This window comes from Sapajus apella, unplaced genomic scaffold, assembly GCF_009761245.1.
Source record: "Sapajus apella isolate SASKATOON/1434 unplaced genomic scaffold, GSC_monkey_1.0 scaffold3, whole genome shotgun sequence".
Taxonomy (NCBI): domain Eukaryota; kingdom Metazoa; phylum Chordata; class Mammalia; order Primates; family Cebidae; genus Sapajus; species Sapajus apella.
Genome location: NW_022436943.1, coordinates 37,119,134 through 37,140,178, shown reverse-complemented (window position 1 = coordinate 37,140,178; position 21,045 = coordinate 37,119,134). Strand labels below are relative to the sequence as shown.

The following is a 21,045-nucleotide window of genomic DNA, read 5'->3' as shown; positions in this document are numbered from 1 at the left end:
TGATACTCTGATTTTTGTATGTAATTCAGAAGTCTGGAATCTTGTCAGTAACCATCAAACTGTGGCTAACATAGCTTAAAAGTAGAGTAAAAACTCAGTAAAAAATTATGCTTATTGCTTTATAATATACATTGTCTGCTATTAATGCATTTAATTTGTATTTTCAAGTTGTATTTTTTTCACCTTTTCCTTTTCAACTTTTCTTAGTTCTTGAATATAAGTGTTTCTTATAAACAGCTTATGGTTGAGATTTTCTTTGTCCCATCTGATTGTCTTTATTTTTTTATTTATGTTAATAGGATGTTTATGTTTAATTTAATTACCTATATAGTGGAGATAATATCTAGCTTTTTATTATGTCATGTTAATATTTTTATAATTAATATTCTACTATTAACATTAGAATATAATTAATATTCTAATGTTAATATTACAATATTATAATTAATATTCCACTTAATATTATTTTTCATAAGTGTAAATTTCTTTAATATTTTTTAATCTGAACAATAATCCATCTTTAATTTCTGGAAATATTTTATGTATTTCTAAAATACACTCTTTAATATATAGTCAAGACATTAAAAGGAATCTCAGAGTCACTACTTGCATGACGCAATAGCTTCAACTATGATTGTTTCAAAATAATCAGAGGTATATAAACCCAAATATTTGAAGAATCATCAATTGAATAGAAATTATCAATTGCAAATGAGTTCAATTGAATATAAGTAATCAATTGGAAATAATAATTTCAATACAAACCTTAGCATCGATTAACATACTTTTTGATTTTCAAGTATTATACCTAATTTTTTAATAGTAAAACTAAGCTTCTAAAAATTATGGAAATAACAAATTAAGAAATTATGAGAATCAATTGTTAAAATTTATATCTTAACTTTTTGGGCCTACATAGCCTAAGTCAACTTTAGTCTGACTTCTAAAAATATTGCTAGGTAAGACAGTAAAAGTATAAAACCAAATGCTCCACCTACATAAAAGAATAATGTTACAAAACATTAAATCTGTCCCAGTTGAAAACACATTTGTGGAAGAAACACTTACAATAGAGTTACACAGACTGTTTCCTTTTTTTTTTTCTTAGCTTAGATTGAGTTTTTATGAGAGTAAAGTTCATAAAAGAGCCAATGAACCAATAAATGGCACTTATTGGTGATTGAATGCCATAGCAAAGGCAAGTTATTTGATTACCTTAAAAGTTATTCTCCAACATACTGGACATTGCTCCTACCATAAAAGTTGATTCCAATTTGATAATGAATACTGATTTTAATCACATGAGAGATACAAAATAAAAGTTCCTGCTTACATTTTTATTGCCAGTCTCTCTTGACACTTGATATTCAAAATAGAGTCCATAGTACCAGCAGCATTGTCATCACAAGGAGCTTATTAAAAATGAAAATATTAGGCCTCCCCTCAGACTTACAGAGTGAGATTACAGATTTTAATATAATCCCAAATGTATTTTCATGCACATTAAAATCTAAGACATATTGGTCTGAATAATTCAAAGACATGTCCAAACAGTGGAAAAAAGAAAAGAGGAATGCTTTTTTTTAACATTGATCAAATTACAAAATAAAAATTTTTGAAAACTTATTTTTCTCTAAATTTCTTGTCCAAAATTTGATTATTATTTTGTCCTTTAATATTTTCCAAGAAGTTTTATAGAAGCAAGTTTGTGAAATATACATTATTTTACAAGTAAACAGCCAATACCAAGAAAAGTACATGGAAGGTACACAGCAATATATTTACTTCCACACAATAACCTTATCTTTTTCCAAACTTTTCAGTAATGAGATAAAATTTTAAGGATATAAGTTCTTTGTGAATTGAAATGCAAGTAGCAGTTTAAATTGCATTGTAAATAATTTAAGCTAAAAAATGTTTTATAAAGGTTATTTGATCCCTGTGTTAGATTTGAACTTGTTTTGGGAGAAAAATTACTTCTGACTCTAAGAATGCATATTTGTAAATATATATAAGCAGGACTTGTAGTCAACTGGTAAAGAGTGTTAATAGCCTATGGCTAACTGATCCTTCACTTTTCATGTCAAACCAGTTGTTCTAACATCACTCCTGTTTTTAGGGAAAATCTATTTATCTAAAGTTTTTAAAGAATTACTCTTTAACTTTTTTGGTTATCCATAAAATATGTTAATATCTATCTTTGCCTATCAGAATGTACAATTTATAAAGAAAAACATTTTTGTATTTTTTGTACTATAATTCTAGGACTTTGGTTCTCAACAAACATTAGTTGAATGAAAGAAATTTCTCTACAAATAATTTTTTAACAATGTACTCAAAATTAAATTGATCACAATAAATTACAGCATTGGTTGAAACCAACAAAATTAAAATTTATTTCATTTATAAAAAATTTCTACAAGAGTGCACTTGAGGTACTATTTTGCAACAGTATTAGTGAGCCCTTAAATGCTCTTACATTTTAGTAAATTGCAATTTATGCCTTTTTATTATCTTCTTAGTTTACATTACGCCTTTAGAAAGATATATATCCGTGACCAACATTTTCAACTAGTAGAAAATATCCTTGAGTAGTTAATTATTTGATACAAGAAAAAAAGTTCGTGAAACTCAAGTATCTGTTTCTGTATAGCAAAAATACAAATGACATTTTCATATCGTTGAAAATGAATAGAAACGGCAAGTATGAAGAATATATTTGTAAGCTGAAGGATACAATTAGGATTATTACAAATTATGTTCATATTAAAAAATTAATATTACCTGAGAAATTTTATTCTGGGGAACATAAGTGAGGATCTTACAGAAAATATGACAATCTGGCCAGATGCAGTGACTCATGCCAGTAATCCCAGCACTTTGGGAGGCCGAGATGGGCGGATCACTGAGGTCAGGAGGTAGAGATCATCTCAGGAGGTAGAGATCATCAATGTGAAATCCTGTCTCTACAAAAAAAAAAAAAAAAAAAAATAGCCAGGTGTGCTGGCAGGTGCCGGTTAGTCCCAGCTACTCAGAAGGCTGAGGCAGGAGAATCACTTGAACCTGGGAGGCGGAGGTTGCAGTGCATGGGAAAAGGATCTAGAAGTAGACTAAAGAGCAAAATTAGAAGCAAACTTGCTGAGAGTCAGTGTTAACACATTGATAACAGGGAATGCTTGGTGTAATGTTAAATATTTAAATAAAATTTGTCTTTAAAATATATAATAAACTGAAACAGTAAGTAAGAGGAAAGGTATAATGGGCTTTAGATCACCTTTTTATACTTTTTCTTTCAGAGGTTTTTTAACTGAATTCTCTTGACATCTGGCTCTAAGTATGTAAATCTAATAGTTCTGTTTCTAATAACACCTCTGCTTAGACAAAAGATCACTGGAGCTAAAAATCTGAGTATTTTATCAGAAGATTTAATAATGTGCAGAAAGACAACACAAAAATTATTCAGAATTCGAAAACTGAAAGGAAAGTTACTAATTGTTTCAATCAATCCCATAATTCTACATGGAAAGAAACTGAAGTTCAAAGATGTTAAGTGATGTTAAGCTTATTCTAATTAAATCAACAGATGTTATGTTGTCTATCCAGCACCTGCTTAAGACAATTTAAAAACATCTGGCAATTGAGAACTATTTAATGAAGGTCTTCACTAGCAATCTTGCTAGTCCTTAATTTCTATCCATGTATTAACCTAAAACATCAGAAATAAAAGTACCCAGAACCTATTATCTCAGCATCTTGCAGACATGCTATAATGGAGACACTTTATTTAACAATCTCTTGATGACTTTTCTCTCTGATAGGCTCCATGCTGGACACGGTAGACATTATGGTAAACATAGCAGTCACAAGCCCTTTCTTCATGTGGTATAGAGTTGACAAATGGCCAAAAATACAGATATATAGAGAGAAATTAAAAGTGTAATAAGCATTACCAGGTCAAATTATATGACACTAGAGAGTATGTGATGAAACAAGTAACCTATCTGGGACTGGGATTCAAGAGGGAGCAGAAAATTTTAGGCAGAGAAAATATGGGTGGCAGTGTTTCAGCAACAAGTAGGCTGATGGCAAAAGTAATATTTCTTCAAGTTTACGAAAACTTAAAGGTTTTACAGAGGGAAATCTATGTCAGCATTATATTTATATATAATTTTGGTAACTTTGCCACACTGTGGCTACTATTTCCATAATTCACTATTGTATAAAGTGTGAGCTCTGGTTACATCTGCCATACTCCTCAGCAATATACCTAAGTCCCTAGGATAGTGGGGCTCTTAAATGAATGAATACCAAGTACTGAATTTAATTTTTTTTCTGGCAAAGGTGTGAAAGACACTTAACTTTTTAAAAATTATCTTTAATTGGACTCTATTCACTAATGGAAAGGAACTCATTGGAAACTTATTTATCTAAGACAAAGTGACTAATCATTCAAAAAGAACCACAGTCCTCTATATGTGTACACATTAAAAAGTAACCAATGAGAAATATCCCTTCAACATATATTTGAATAAAATGTTCATTATAAACAGCATGTGAGGTATAACACTTAAATGATAATTTCACAGTCAGCATATAATTTTACACTTTACTGAATATCTGTGACTTTTCATATGTAACTATAATGCCAAATATAACTTCACATATATTACTGAAACAGAAGAAATGGTTGATAGATCTGTCAAATACCAGATTCTCTAACTACTTTTTCATCACTTCGAAGATACCCCATGCAAGACTAAAATAGGAGATGCATGATAAATAATCCAGATAGAACCATGCATGATGAGAATAGAAATGAGTAAGGATTTGAACTTGCTGAATTATGTGCTTGGATATTTAAATGGTGGGAGAATCTTCTCATATTTTGGCATTGATGGGCACTAAATGTATGGAGTAAGAAGCAAATGCTTTGAGGCCTTATACATTTCAGTTATTTCTGCAGCCTCACTAGAGCAAGTATCAAGTAATTTAACTGTGCTTTGTTATGCTGCTTAGATGTAGTTTTTTGAAAATGACATCTACATATCAAGTACCAAATACATAGCAGTGAGTTCCCTACATTTTTTTCACATTCTTGCTATTTTGGGGAGATCAGAAAGCAGTACTTAGTACATCAACCAACAGAATATGTGAGAGGATTTTAAAGAGGAGCCATATGTATAGAAATATGGAATCATTCATGTTTGGCCCTTTTTTTTTTTAAAGTGCTAAATGAGATGTATTTAAAAATATAACGTTCAAATCCCCTTTCATGGCATTCTTTGAGTATAATGTTTTTTCTGGTATAGGGAATGTACAATACTCAAAATTTGTACATCTCCAGTGATCTTTTGTCTGAAGCTAAGCATAGGTGCCATTATAACCATAGAACTATTAGAGTGTACATATTCTGAGCCCAATGTCCAAAGAATACAGCGAAAGAATCTTTGAAATACAAAGCACTATGTAATCATACTTAAGCTTTTCTTTTTTGTTACTTTTATTATCTTTACCATACTCCTACAATTAGGCAGTGATAGAGGAAGGTGGACTTGAAATATATTATGTAAACAAATTAAATCTATGGTGGCAAAATCAAAAATTTTCAAGTTTTATAAGAAGACAGGAAAGCCTTCTTTATATAAAAACATAAAGATCATACGCTATAGCTTATTTTATTATGTTAACAATCATAAAAATATACCAAAAACCTAGGCAAAATACAACATGATAACACAAAATTATTGTTGTAAGAGAGGTGAAAATTTAAAAAATGACCTAAGAACACAGATTATGTGATTTCTAATTTTGACTTAGGTGGCTTGATATTTAGTTATCTTGATAGAAAAATTTTGTAGAGAATTGCATTAAGTTCTTGATTTACTGGCATTATTAAACTAGCACCCTATGAGTGTTTCTAGAGAGATTGTGTATTGTATCAGTCCATTTTCACACTTTCATAAAGAACCTGAGACTGGGTAATTTATAAAGAAAGGAGGTTTAATTGACTCACAGCTCCACATGGCTGGGGAGGCCTCAGGAAACATAATTACGATGGAAGGTGAAGTAGTAAGCACCTTATTCACAAGGTGGCAGGAGAGAGCACTAGAGAGGCAGGAACCACCAAACACTTTGTGTGTGTGTGTGTATTTTTTGTATTATTATTGTATTTTGAGTTCTGGGGTATATATGCAGATCTTGTAGGATTGTTACATAGGTATACACATGCCATGGTTGTTTGCTGGCTCCATCCCCCTGTCACCTACATTAGGTATTTCTCCTAATGTTATCCCTCCCCAACCTCCTCACCTCCTGCTATTTCTCCCCTAGCTCCCCACACCCCAACAAACCCCAGTGTGTGATATTCCCCTCCCTGTGTTCATGTGTTCTCATTGTTCAACACCCACTTATGAGTGAGAACATGGAGTGATCGGTTTTCTATTCTTCTGTCAGTTTGCCAAGAATGAGGGTTTCCAGTTTCATCCATGTCACTGAAAAGGACATGAACTCATCCATTTTTATGGATGCATAGTATTCCATGGTGTATGTGTGCCACATTTTCTTTATCCAGTCTATCACTGATGGGCATTTGGGTTGGTTCCAAGTCTTTGCTATTGTGAACAGTGTCTCAACGAACATAACTGTGCATGTGTCTTTACAATAGAATGATTTGCAATCCTTTGGGTATGTACCCAGTAATGGGACTTCTGGGTCAAATGATATTTCTATTTCTAGATCCTTGAGTAATCACCACACTGTCTTCCACAATGGTTGCACTAATTTACACTCCCACCAACATTGTAAAACTGTTCCTATTTCTCCAAATCCTCTCCAGCATCTGCTGTCTCCAGATTTTTTAATGATGACCATTATAACTGGAGTGAGATGGTATCTCAATGTGGTTTTGATTTGCATTTCTCTAATGACCAGTGGTAATGAGCATTTTTTCACGTTTGTTGGCTGCATACTGTCTTCTTTTGAAACGTGCCTATTCATATTCTTCACCCACTTTTTGATAGGGTTGTTTTTTCTTGTAAATTTGTTTTAGTTCTTTGTAGATTCTGGATATTAGCCCTTGGTTAGATAGGTAGCTTGCAAAATTTTTTTGCCCATTCTGTTGGTGGCTGGTTCACTCTAATGATTGTTTCTTTTGATGTACAGAGCTCTTAAGTTTAATTAGATCCCATTTATCTATTTGGCTTTTGTTGCCAGTGCTTTTGGTGTTTTAGTCATGAAGTCCTTTCCTATGCCTATGTCCTGATTGATATTGCCTATGTTTTCTACTAGGGTTTCTATGGTGTTAGTTCTTATGTTTAAATCTTTAATCCATCTAGAGTTAATTTTTGTATAAGGTGTAAGGAATGGGTCCAGTTTCACCTTTCTGCACATGATTAGCCAGTTTTCCCAAAGCCTTTTATTAAACAGGGAATCCTTTCCCCATTGCTTGTTTTTGTGAGGTTTTGTGGTTCTATGTCTGAGGCCTCTGTTCTGTTATACTGGTCTATATCTCTGTTTTGGTAACAGTACCATGCTGTTCTGATTACTGTAGCCTTATCGTATAGTTTGAAATCTGGTAGCATGATGCCTTCAGCTTTGTTCTTTTTGTTTAGGTTTGTCTTGGCTATGTGGGTTTTCTTTTTGTTTCCATATGAAGTTTAAGGTATTTTTTTCCAGTTCTTTGAAGAAGGTCAATGGTAGCTTTATGGGGATAGCACTGAATCTATAAATTACTTTGGGCAGTATGGCCATTTTCACAATATTGATTCTTCCTAGCCATGAGCATGGAATGTTTTTCCATTTGTTTGTGTCCTCTCTTATTTCCTTCAGCAGTGGTTTGTAGTTTTCCTTGAAGAGGTTCTTCTCATTCTTTGTTAGTTGTATTCCTAGGTATTTTATTCTCTTTGTAGCAATGTGATTGGGAGTTCCTCATGATTTGGCTGTTTGTCTGTTATTGGTGTATAGGAATGCTCGTCATTTTTGCACATTTATTTTGTATCCTGAGACTTTGCTGAAGTTGCTTTTCATCCTAAGGAGATTTTGGGCTGACAGGATGGGGTCTTCTAAATATACAATCATGTCTTCTGCAAATAGAGACAATTTGACTTCCTCTTTTTTTAATTGAATATCCTTTATTTCTTTTTCTCACCTGACTGCTGTGGCTAGAACCTCCAATACTTTGTTGAAAAGGAATGGTGAGAGAGGGCAAACTTGTTGAGTGCCAGTTTTCAAGGGAATGCTTCCAGTTTTTGCCCATTCGGTATGATATTGGCTGTAGGATGTCATAAATAGCTCTGATTATTTTGACATACGTTCCATAGATACCTAGTTTATTGAGAGTTTTTAGCATAAAGGGCTGTTGAATTTTGTCAAAGGCCTTCTCTGTATCTATTGAGATAATCATGTGGTTTTTCTTTTTGGTTCTGTTTATGTGATAGATTAAGTTTATAGATTTGCATATGTTGAGCCAGCCTTGCATCCCTGGGATGAAGCCTACTTGATCATGATGGATAAGCTCTTTGATGTGCTGTTGGATTCAGTTTGCCAGTATTTTATTGAAGATTTTTGCATCAATGTTTATCATGAATATTGGCCTGATTTTAGTTGTGTCTCTGCCAGGTTTTGGTATGAGGATGATGTTGGTTTCATAAAATGGGTTAGGGAGTGTTCCCTCTTTTTGTGTCTTTTGGAATAGTTTCAGAAGGAATGGTACCAGCTCCTCTTTCTATGTTTGGTAGAATTCAGCTGTGAAACCCTCTGGACCTGGACCTTTTCTGGTTGGTAGGCTATTAATTGCTGCCTCAACTTCAGACCTTGTTGTTAGTCTATTGAGGGATTCAACTTCTTCCTTGTTTAGTCTTGGGAGGGTGTAAATGTCCAGGAACTTATCCAATTGTTCTAGATTTACTGGTTTATATGCATAGAATTTTTTATAGTAATCTATGATGGTAGTTTCTATTTCTGTGGAATTGGTGGTGATATCCCCTTTATCATTTTTTTTTCATGTATTCAATTCTTCTCTCTTTTCTTTTTCATTAGTTGGCTTATGGTCTATCTATTTTGCTGATCTTTTCTAAAAACATGCTTCTGGATTTATTGATTTTTTGAAAGGATTTTTGTGTGTATCTATCTCCTTCATTCTGCTTTGGTCTTAGCTATTTCTTCTCTTCTGCTAGCTTTTGAATTTGTTTGATCTGGCTCCTCTAGTTCTTTTAATTTTGACAATAGGGTGTTGATATAGAACGTTCCTTGATTCTCATGTGGGCATTTATTGGTATAAATTTCCCTCTAGACACTGCTAAACGGGTCCCAGAGATTCTGTTACATTGTGTCTTTGTTCCCATTGGTTTCAAAGAACATCTTTATTACTGCCTTCATTCAATATTTATCCAGTAGTTATTCAGGAGCAGGTTTTTCAGTTGCCATGTAATTATTTGGTTTTGTGTGAGTTTCTTAGTCCTGAGTTCGAATTCGATTGCACTGTGGTCTGAGAGACTGGTGTTATGATTTCCATTCTTTTGCATTTGCTGAGGAGTGACTTACTTCCAATTACATGGTCAATTTTAGGGTAAGTATGATGTGGTACTGAGAAGAATGTTTATTCTTTGGATTTGGGGTCTGTTAGGTCTGCTTGGTCCAGATCTAAATTCAAGTCCTGGATTTCCTTGTTAATTTCCTGTCTCGGGAAAATGTGGCACATATACACCATGGAATATTATGCAGCCATCAAAAACGATGAGTTTGTGTCCTTTGTAGGGACATGGATGAACCTGGAAACCATCATTCTCAGCAAACTGACAGAAGAGCAGAAGATCGAACACCACATGTTCTCACTCATAGGTGGATGTTGAACAATGAGAACACATGGACACAGGGAGGGGAGCACTACACACTGGGGTCAGTTGGGGGGAAATAGGGGAGGGACGGTGGGGGGTGGGGAGCTGGGGAGAGATAGCAAAGGGAGAGATGCCAGATGTAGGTGATGGGGAGGAAGGCAGCAAATCACACTGCCACATGTGTACCTATGCAACAATCTTGCATGTTCTTCACATGTACCCCAAAACCTAAAATGCAATAAAATAAATAAATGGGGAAAAAAAATTCCTGTCTCAATCTGTCTAATATTGACAGTGGAGTGTTAAAGACTCCTACTATTATTGTATGGGCATCTAAGTCTCTTTATAGGTCATTAAGAACTTGCTTCATGGATCTAGGTGCTCCTGTATTGGGTGCATATATATTTAGGATAATTAGCTCTTGTTGTTGCATTGATCCCTTTACCATTATGATGTTTGATCGGTGTACCTGAATGTGACAGGGAGAATGAATCCAAGCTGGAAAACACTCTCCAGGATATTATTTAGGAGAACTTCCCCAACCTAGGAAGGCAGGCCAACAATCAAATCCAGGGAATACAGAGAACACCACAAAGATATTCCTCAAGAAGAGCAACCCCAAGGCACATAATCGTCAGATTCACCAGGGTTGAAATGAAGAAAAAAATGCTAAGGGCAGCCAGAGAGAAAGGTCATCACCACAAATGAAGCTCATCAGATTCACAGCAGATCTCTCAGCAGAAATCCTACAAGGCAGAAGAGAGTGGGGGCCAGTATTCAACATCCTTAAACAAAAGAACTTTCAACCAGAATTTCATATTCAGCCAAATTAAGCTTCATAAGAGAAGGAGAAATAAAACCATTATGGACAAGCAATTGCTGAGAGATTTCATCAACACCAGGCCTGCCTTACAAGACCTCCTGAAGGAAGCACTAAACATGGACAGGAACAAGCAGTACCAGCCACTGCAAAAATGTACCATATGGTAAAGACCATTGACACAATGAAGAAACTGTCAACTAACAGGCAAAACAACCAGTTAGTATCAAAATGGTAGGATCAAATTTATGCATAACAATATTAAACTTAAATGTAAGTGGGCTAAATGCCCCAATCAAAAGACACAGACTGGCAAATTGGACAGAAAGTCAAGACCATCAGTGTCCTATATTCTGGAGACCCATCTCATGTGCAAAGACACATGTAGACTCAAAATTAAGGGATGGAGGAAGATGTACCAAGCAAATGGAGAGCAAAATAAAGCAGGGGTTGCAATCCTAGTCTGTAAGAAAACAGACTTTAAATCAACATAGATCAAAAGAGACAAAGAAGGGCATGACATAACGCCAAACAATTTTAATCATATCGTGTGAGCACTCACTATTGCCAGAACACTGGGGGGAAAACCACTTCCATGATCCAATCACCTCCCACCAGGTCCCTTCCCTGACACATGGGGATTACAATTCTAGATGAGATTTGAGTGGGAAACAGTACCAAACCATATCACCTATGATATTCATGCCTGACCCTTATAAAGTTGTATTTCTTTTTAATTAGTAAATTTGTTTCCTAAGAGATTTAAGAGATTAAATCTGAATTTCTTTAGAATTAGATTAGTGCCAATTATTCTCTTTTAATTCATTCTACTCTTGCTATTGATGAAATAAGGCACATGTCCTAGAATGGACAGACCCCATGACCTCTCTTTATTAACATCAGAATTTGCTATTAGCATCATTTTACAAGAGAAATTGCTGTAAACACCTTCCTGCTTCTCTTCTACAAGGCTTCTGTTATTGTTCAATTTTTATTTATTCCATTTTTTCCTTTTTTATTAATAAAATGAACAAAAATAATGATATAAAATAAAATTATTGTGGAACGTATATACAAAACAAAGAGAACAAGAGCAAGTCTCTTTGCTTATTTTAAAACCCAAATTGTACTGTTTTCATTTTTATGTAAAACAGAATAATCCTAGTAAAATATATGATTTTGTGAGTGATAAATGCAGATAATATTAAGCTGAAGCAATCCTACAAAGTCAGTAATATCAATATCCTGTACCATGGTACAATTGTCAGATTATTTCCAAACATATCAAATTTCATCTTTATTGTATCTTTAGGGATATGAACGACAATTATTATACCTATTGTACATATTAAAAAAACAGTTGCAGAAAGGTAAATTACTTCTACAACAGCATTAAAGAAGCCTGCTTTAGGGTCAGAAATACAATTTTAAGGCTTTTTATCCTAGTCCTGTGCGCTGCTCTCTTTTGATTATCTAGAATTCAAGTTTTAAATAATGGAATATGTGCTGACAATCAGAAAGAATCACTTACTTCATTGTTACTAACAACCAGTAGTGTATGAGTTAATTTCCACTAAGGCATTGCAGAACACAGGCCGGACAAATCATTCAACAATGGCCAGAAAAACTAACCCAGGGATGGACCATATGCGTGATAGAAATGACTCCAGGTCAAACATCTGCTTTTTCAGACATACTCATACATGCCATCTGTGAAACTGCTTTTTGACTTGCAAGGATAAGATTGCAGTATATGTATAGAATGTAGTTGTATACATTTATGTAAAGTTCTGTAAATTATGCTGTAGCCATATTAATTAGTCACTGTGGATTTTAGTATTTGTGAATTGGATACATTAGTTGGTATCCATGTAATATTTTTAATGTAAAGATTTATTTACATCACATTCCTCACTCTTTCTGATGAGGAAAATACCAAGAACTATGAAAAACTGTGAACCACTTTAATAACATAATAACAGTGCATTAGTCCACTCTAACACTGCTATGAAGAACTGCCCAACACTGGGTAATTTATAAAGAAAAGAGGTTTAATTTGTTCACGGTTTTAAATGGCTGGGGAGAGCTCAGGAAACACAATCATGGTGGAAGAGGAAGCAAACACATCCTTCTTTACCTGCTGACAAGAAGGAGAAGCGCAGAGGGGAGGGGGAAAAACACCCTTATAAAACCATCAGACGTCATGAGACCTCACTCACTATCATGAGAACAACAGGGGGAATGACCCCCATGATCTAATCACTTCCCATGAGGCCACTTCTTCAACACGTGGAGATTACAATTGAGATTATAATTCAAGATAAGATTTGGTTAAGGACACAGAACCAGAACATATCAAACACTAACCTGATTTATAAAAAAAATTATCTGGAGACTCGCAGATACAGCTCTAACTCAAAATTTCCCTTCATTGTCTAGCTTTTTGTTCCCCTGAATAGTATGTCTATTCATCTGACATGCCTACCAACTGTTCTTGGTAGAGTGCACTCAAAGATATTTGTCTATGTAATTAACAATATCTTTTTAATGTAGCACACTTGTTTAGTCAGTGTACCAATAAGTAAGCAAGAGTAGGATTTTTTTTTTCTTTTCCTCTCTCTCTCTCTCAGCACTTAGCTTCCACTTATGATTGAGAACTTGTGGTATTTGACTTTCTGTTCCTATGTTAGTTTGCCAAGGATAATGGCTTCTAGTTCCTTAAAAACTAAACTGCACTGGCTTCTTAACATATTCAAATTAATTCTCACTGACAGCATAAAAGAGATTGGACATTTGACTGGCAGAAAGGAGAGCAGAAACAATAAATTAAACTAAAAGGCAACACTGGTAGATGAGAGAAGAACAGAAAATTTTTTCTGAATGTTCTTTCTGGATATTGTCAGGAAAGTATTAAGATGGTGCAGAAATAATTACAGTTTTTGCCATTCATGCACCAAACTAATACTTCAATGGAACTAGTCACTTCTCCGCTTTCCCTAATTACTGATCCATTTTGATAATCCTAGGACATTAGGTTACAACACTGCTTTTCCATGTTTTCTTTGCAATTGATATAAACACGTTTAACCCAGTAATGGAAAAGAGCATGGCATTTAAAGGACAGCTCCTCTGGAATATTTGCTTTCATACTTCTCACTATGATCAGATTCATATTAATATTAAAAGAAAAAACAGTAATACATATATTTAGCTCAAAATTGCTGAGATAGAAAATTTTTCCTTTCAAGCTAAATTTTTAGTAATTGCACACAGATGCTGAAATTCCATTTCAATAAGCAAATGAATCCTCATATCACAATGCATTTCATTCCTCTTAGATCAACGTAAGAATCAAAGGTAAATGAGAAGATAAGGAGAACCAAAATATTTTTAAACTTTTACATTAGAGTCAGAATTTCATTATTGTATAAGGCACATCTATTGCCTCTCCTCTGTGAATGTTGGAAGAGACAGGTGGTAAATACATACACAAATTTTGTAGTAATTATGATGTTTTAATTTTAAGGATCGACTATATAAATATTATGTAGGTAAATTATTATTGCAGTGTGAAATCCTTGTAATATGATATTTTAGTTGCCCGTTAATATATTTACTATTCACAAAAATTCTAAGTTAAAAATATATTGCTACAAAAGATGTTATATATAATTACAAGGTAGATTAAATGAAAATAAAAATGTCCTCCATTTAGAGGTGACACATTTTTAGAATAATAATTGACATAAATGGATATTTGTTATAGATAGTAATTCATTATATTATTCCATTTATATTTTCATAAAATATGTTTATTGTTTTCTGGGAATATAAAGATTCAATTGTAGATGTCAATATCTGGAAAGGTTTGCTAGATCCTGGTTGATGACTGAGTGGGTTATTGAAGCAAAATAGAGAAAGGAGGAGCAGTTTCAGTACTGGGCAAATACAAAATCAAAAATCAACCAAAGATGAATTAGTATAAAACTCAAAGTTACATTAAAATGTTAAGGTTTAAAAAAGCAGAAGCTAAAAGAATATTAAGCACAAAGCAAAGAAAATATACTATTTAACCAAAAACTAATAGCACCTAGACTTCTTGTGAAATTTTATGTAGGTTATTTGAAGGTGTGAAATTGTAGCACATCTATCTGATGGGAAATCCATTATGTTATTGCTCATTTTTCTTAATCAAAAGTTAAATGTTGTAGGAGCATACTAGAAAACATGGGATGATCATTATTTATTTTCAGCCAACAAGCAGGATTTTAATTATTTCCTAAGGTGTTTTTTTCTTGGAATTACTTGTACACTTACCTGCCAATACCAATTAGTAGCAGGAAATAATATTATAGGCATTTTAGTGGTAGAAATATGTTTTTTTTTCAATTTTCCTTCTATACAATACACAAATACGTGCATATTTACACAGACACACACACATAAACACACAGAGCTTAAAGTAAGGTTTGGACTTAAAAAGTGCCTAGTAATGGTGAAATAATTGATGAAGTAATTGATAAAATAATGAAAGAATACATTCACAGACAATAAATGTTCAATAATTTTAAGATAAATATGTATATTTGACAAGTTGAAAATTGTCAAAAATATTTCGAAACTTCTCCATGTTGGCATGTGTTGTAAAAATATATATAAATAATATAACAACAAAGGCTAATATGTGTTATTTCAATGAACCATGTCCTCCTGAAAATGTTCCGTAGACATATTAAAGTCATGAATTATATCAATAGATTTTCTAGTATTCATTGTCTTTGCATTCTTGCTATAAACACTTATTCGTCATGGTGTTTATTTTCTTAAAATGATGGTAAGTGTCTCCCATGGTACATTTGAAGGTTTTTTTTTACTAATATTTATGTGATTTGGGTTTGTAATTAGATTTCTGTGCTATATGTAATATATTTTATGTCACTTTTACACAGGGTTCATTTTAAAATGGAAACATTTTCTTTCTACTCTCCATGATGTAAAGAAATTTATACAGAAGTAGTGACTATCTACCAAACTATCCTGGTTTGGTTGAATACCCCTTGTGAAAAATATGTTGGCCTGGTGCTATTTTGTGGAGTACTACACAACTTTCTTTGTTTTTTTTCCCCCTCTATGGAAATTGGCCTATTTAAGCTTTCTATATTGACATTAATTTTGGTAACTCTGATAGTCTAAGATATCAGCCGTTTCCCTTAAGTTTTCAAATTATATGGATTATTTCCCCATTACATATATTTGTAATTTTTCTCATTTTTCACATTAAACTAGCTAGTAGTTTATGTTTCTTTTTTTAATTGTATTTTTCCTTTTTATATATTTTAATGTTCTCTTCTAATTATTCTTTTAATGTTTCTAATCTTGTGTATTTTTGCTTACATTCTTATTTTACTATTTTTTTAACTGCATTCTAATTCATTTATTTTTATTCTTTCATTTTTATTGATATAGGTGTTTGGAATATGAGTTTTTATTTTATCGCATCTTTAATAGTATCACACACATATATAGACAGGAGAGAGACAGATACTTTTCATTATAAGACACATATCAATATTTCATATTTTTTATTTCACCTTTCATTGAAGAGTCGTTCTAAAGTTATTTTCTAGTTTCATTGCATTACAATCACAGGGCTTTGTAATGTCTCCACTTTCCTGTACTTTACTGCTCTGACATTTGTACTCTAGTAAGTGAACAATTTTTGTGAATGTTCATGTCATTTAGATATTTTTTGTTGTTACTTATTTTTTGATACTTGGGTTGTTTTCAATTAAGTGATAAGATTCCTAATTTTATTTTGTTTATTTCTTCTTAGTTTTGTATTATGAAGATGGCTGCTATATTTCAATCATATTTTAGTATTTATTCACAACTGTTTTATCTTTATTGTGGAATGTGCTTTCATAACATTATACAATTTTCTTTATTGTTTTACAAAATATATTTTGTATGAAGCCCAGTTATTCCTATATTAGGATTGCAGCCTCTGCTTTCCTGTTTTTCCATTTTCCAGGTAAACCTTTGTTCACCAATTTTTTTAAATTTTTCTGAATCCCTAGGTTTTCAGTGCATCTCTTCTATACAGCATAGAAATCAATGTGATTTATGAAACAACTGAAAAAAAATTGATGAGGCAAACTAAAGCCACTCATATTTATAGATATGAATGTTACATCTAATCTGCCATATTATCTTACCATGAAATTACTGTGTGTTTTATATTTACACTGTTATGTTTTTGTATTTGGTGTATTCCTCTTTTACTAAAAAAAATGACATATTTAGAAAAGTATATATTAATTACCAGTTGTTAATTTTCTATTACTACTGGTATTAATAATGTCAATAAATACTCTTTTACTTATGCTTTAACCATAGTATCAGGTATGTCATTTTATAATGGTACTTATTGACTTATCCATCTTCTTAATAATCAATGGTATTACTTCCCTTTCTTTAGTTTCTGACATTATCCTCCGCTTTCTTTTATTTGCATTTTAACCTGGTTAGAATATTCTTAAACTCAAAATTCCAATCTTGTTTGGGAATATAAAATGGTACATAGTCTTGAGAAAATGCTTGCCAATTTCTGATAAGATTGATCATATATTCTTCATGACTCAGTAACTCCATTTCTACGCATTTAATTTCTAGAAAAAAGAAATAAGGTTCAGAAAATATTTACTTACAGATATTCATAGAAACTTTAATCATAATATGCATGCTGAAAATAACCCAAATATCCCTGAAATTGTGAATGGATTTAAAATCTGGATGTATTCATGAAGTAGAACACAACTCAGCAATAAAAAGTTAACTACTCTATGCAACATTAATGAATTTTACATATTTTACTGACTAAGAAGAAGACAAACACAAAAAAAGTACATACTAAATTACACTTACATGAAATTACAGAACAGGAAAATTTGGTTTATGATGATAGAAAACATGTAATATTTGTCTATCGAGAATAAAGTGAAGCAGACTCTCACTTCCTCACCCAGCTTGGAGTACAGTGGCCCAATCTCAGCTCACTGCAAACTCCACCTCCCAGGTTCAGGCCCTTCTCCTGACTCAGTCTCTTGAATAGCTGGGATTACGGGTATGCACCACCACACCTGGCTAAATTTTGTATTTTTGGTAGAGACAGTGTTTCAACATTTTGGCCAGGCTGGTCTTGAACTCCTAACCTCAAGTGATCTGCCCACCTCTGCCTCCCAAAGAGCTGGGATTATTGGCTTAAGCCACCACACCTGGCCAAAAATTAAAAATTTTTAAGTGCTGACATGATTCCACGAGTGGGAAATTCCAAACGTGACCTCATGTAACGGATCACATTCAAAGTACAAATTTTGCTTCATGCACAAAATTATTTAAAATAATATATAAAATTACCTTTAGCCTATGTGTATGTATAAGGTATATAAAAAGCATAAATGAATTTTGTGTTTAGACTTGGATCACATATCCAAGATATCTCATTATTTATATGCAAATGCTTTAAAATCTGAAAAAAAAATGAAATATGAAGCATTTCTGGCCCTAAGTATTTTGGGTAAGGGATACTCAACCTGCCTTTTAGTAATACATGCTGTGTTAAATATAAATTTTTATGTACATTTCCTTATTCAGATTAAGAAATTTTCCTTGCATTATTAGTTATTAACTTTTTCTCATTGTGAAAATGTATGAATACTTGTCAAATGCTTTTCTGCATCTATTGAGTGATCATGTTTTTCAGTTTATTTTTTTCTTTAATGTAGCAAATTGCAGACTGTCTTTTAAAATCTTAAACCAACCTATTCCTGGGGTAAGCTCAATTGTTCATGACATAGTATTTTTTTTTTGTAGCACTTTATTTACTATTTTTATTAAGATTATAAATAATAATAATAAAATAATAACTGTATTGTGGAGTTTTAGATATTTTTAGATGTAAAATATATTACAGCAACAACACAGGAAGAAATAATTTAATAGAATTAAATATTAGTTCTCACATATTTCTGAGCTCTGTTGTCCTTAATTCCTTCAGTTACATCTGAGTTTCTACTGAATATTTTTTTTCTTAAGCCTGAGGGACTTTATTTAATATTTTCTATAGTTTCGCACCTCAAGTCAAAAAAGTATTACTTAGAACTTACCTGAATATACTTTATATCATGCCCAATATTGAAATAAATATATGAATAACATATTTTAAGTGTTAAAAGGTAGGAAGGCATTCTGTAAACTCAGAGTGCTATATTGAAAAATATATAGGAGTGTGTGTGTTTCAGTGTTTTAAATATATACATATATAAAACATATATATAATGATTCTATCGTGTGTGTGTGTGTGTGTGTGTTTGTCTCAATATAGCACTCTGAGTTCATAGGATGTCTTCCTACCTTTCTTTTTGGCATTTTAAATATGTTATTTAATTGCCTACTTGCCTTCATTGCTCCTGCTAAAAATTTGGCAGTTACTTATATTATCATTCCTTTATGAATGTATTTTGTTTTGTTTTCTAGCTAAGTTTAAATTTTTCTTTCATTTTTGGTTATTTACAGCTTTCCTGTGATGTGCCTATGTGTGGTTTGTTTGTTTTTTATACTACATAGGTTTTACTAAATTTTTTCAATCTGCAGATTATTTCAAATAAATTTAGTAATATTTAGGCCATCATATCTTATATATGTTTTTTCATCCCACTTTATCTCTTCTCTTCTTCTTAAACTACAATTGAGCATATATTAGACCTCTTGATATTTCTCTACATATCACTAAAGCTTTGCTAATTATAAACACTTTGTTTCTCTCAGTTCTTCTGGTTAAATTATTCCTGTTCTTTTGTTTTCAGACTCACTAATTTTTTTTCTACAATTTTGAATACACTGTTACATTCTATTAATAAATTATTCATTTTAGATAGTGCAGTTTTAATTCTAAGATTTATAACTTTTTTTAAAAGTTTTAATTTCTCCATTGAAATTTCCTTATTAGTTAACCCATTATGTTTATCTGTGCCTTTAATTCCTTCAACATGTTTATAACTGGGCTTTTAAAATTCTTATCTATTAATTTCAATACTTGTGTCATTCCTTGGTTTGTCTCTTAAATCCTATTTTCTCTGATCATGGGTCACATTTTTCTGCTTCTTTGTATGTCAAGGTTTGGTTGTTTTGTTTTTATAGTGGGCTTTAGAAATAATCTATTGTAATGGGTTTGTATTATGTTGTCTTATGTAAAGAAGATTAGTGAGTTTTGTTACATTAGAAAATTTACTGACATCATTTAGACCTCTTCAGACTGCTTTGTTCTTAGTTATTTCTATTTTTTTTTTCTCTCCTTATTTCCAAGAGAAACATTATGGATTGGTTCTGATGTTTAAGATTTGGTCTTACTTGGATTTCTATCAATTTTCTGAAGGAATCAGTGAAGTTTATTCATTATGACTGGATTAGAATTCCAACAATTGTGTGATCTCTGAAAGTTTTGTTGTTTTCAGTTCCTCAGTAGCTATTTTTTAAGAGGCTTTGTGTACTCGTTCCCTGCACATATGTATTTTAGGCTTTGATCAACTTCACAGGGAAATTCCCATGCAAACACTTGAGAACTCCTTCTTGACTTCCTCCTCCATTCCAGTATTTCTGTTCTTTTCAGGAGGCTGTCCACAATTCCAGCTACATCTTCAAATCCATATTTCAGTCTATAGCTTCTCAGGTTTAAAGGAGGCAGGTACTCTTCTTTGGAACCATCTTCATATGTCAGGGAAAGCTTTGATAAAACTGAGTATCACTTTGTGTGATTTTCATCCTTCAAGGATTATAGTTTTTCATACTTTGTCATTCAGTCCTGAAAATCTTGATTCATATAGTTTATCCACTTTTCAATTGTTTATGGTGGGAGAACATGTTTGGTACTGCTTACCTTTTCATATTTAACATTTTTTGAAGCTTGTTTAATTTTGAAATTAAAAAAAAATGTTTATTGTCACAACTGAGAAAATACAATAAAATGGAATAAGTAGAACTCTTGCCAGAATCTCTCATACCTCATCCCCTGTTCAAATTCAACAATATCAATAGTGTAAAATGAAACTCTTCTTACAATATCTTAATGCCCATATGAAAATAAACACAATTAGATACAGATTTGTCTTTTTTGTTTTTTAAAGATATAAGCTTAGTGTATACATAACAGATAGCTATTTTTATCACTGATCAAGATATCATATGTATTACTTTGATATACTACTTATAGATTAATTTAATTATATGACTGAACAATAATTAATTCACCTATTTCTTATGGATATTCTTTTAGATGTTTGACACCAAAAAGCATAATCAGTAAACAACTTGTCTTGTTGCTTTTTTTCTGTGTGC

General features: G+C 32.3%; 1 protein-coding gene across 6 annotated transcripts in view; it reads left to right on the top strand.

Annotated features, from left to right (window-relative positions):
- The window catches only part of CSMD3 (CUB and Sushi multiple domains 3), a 1,239,477-nt gene that overhangs the window by 188,619 nt on the left and 1,029,813 nt on the right, over nucleotides 1-21,045 (top strand). The gene's annotated exons all lie outside the window — the stretch shown is intronic.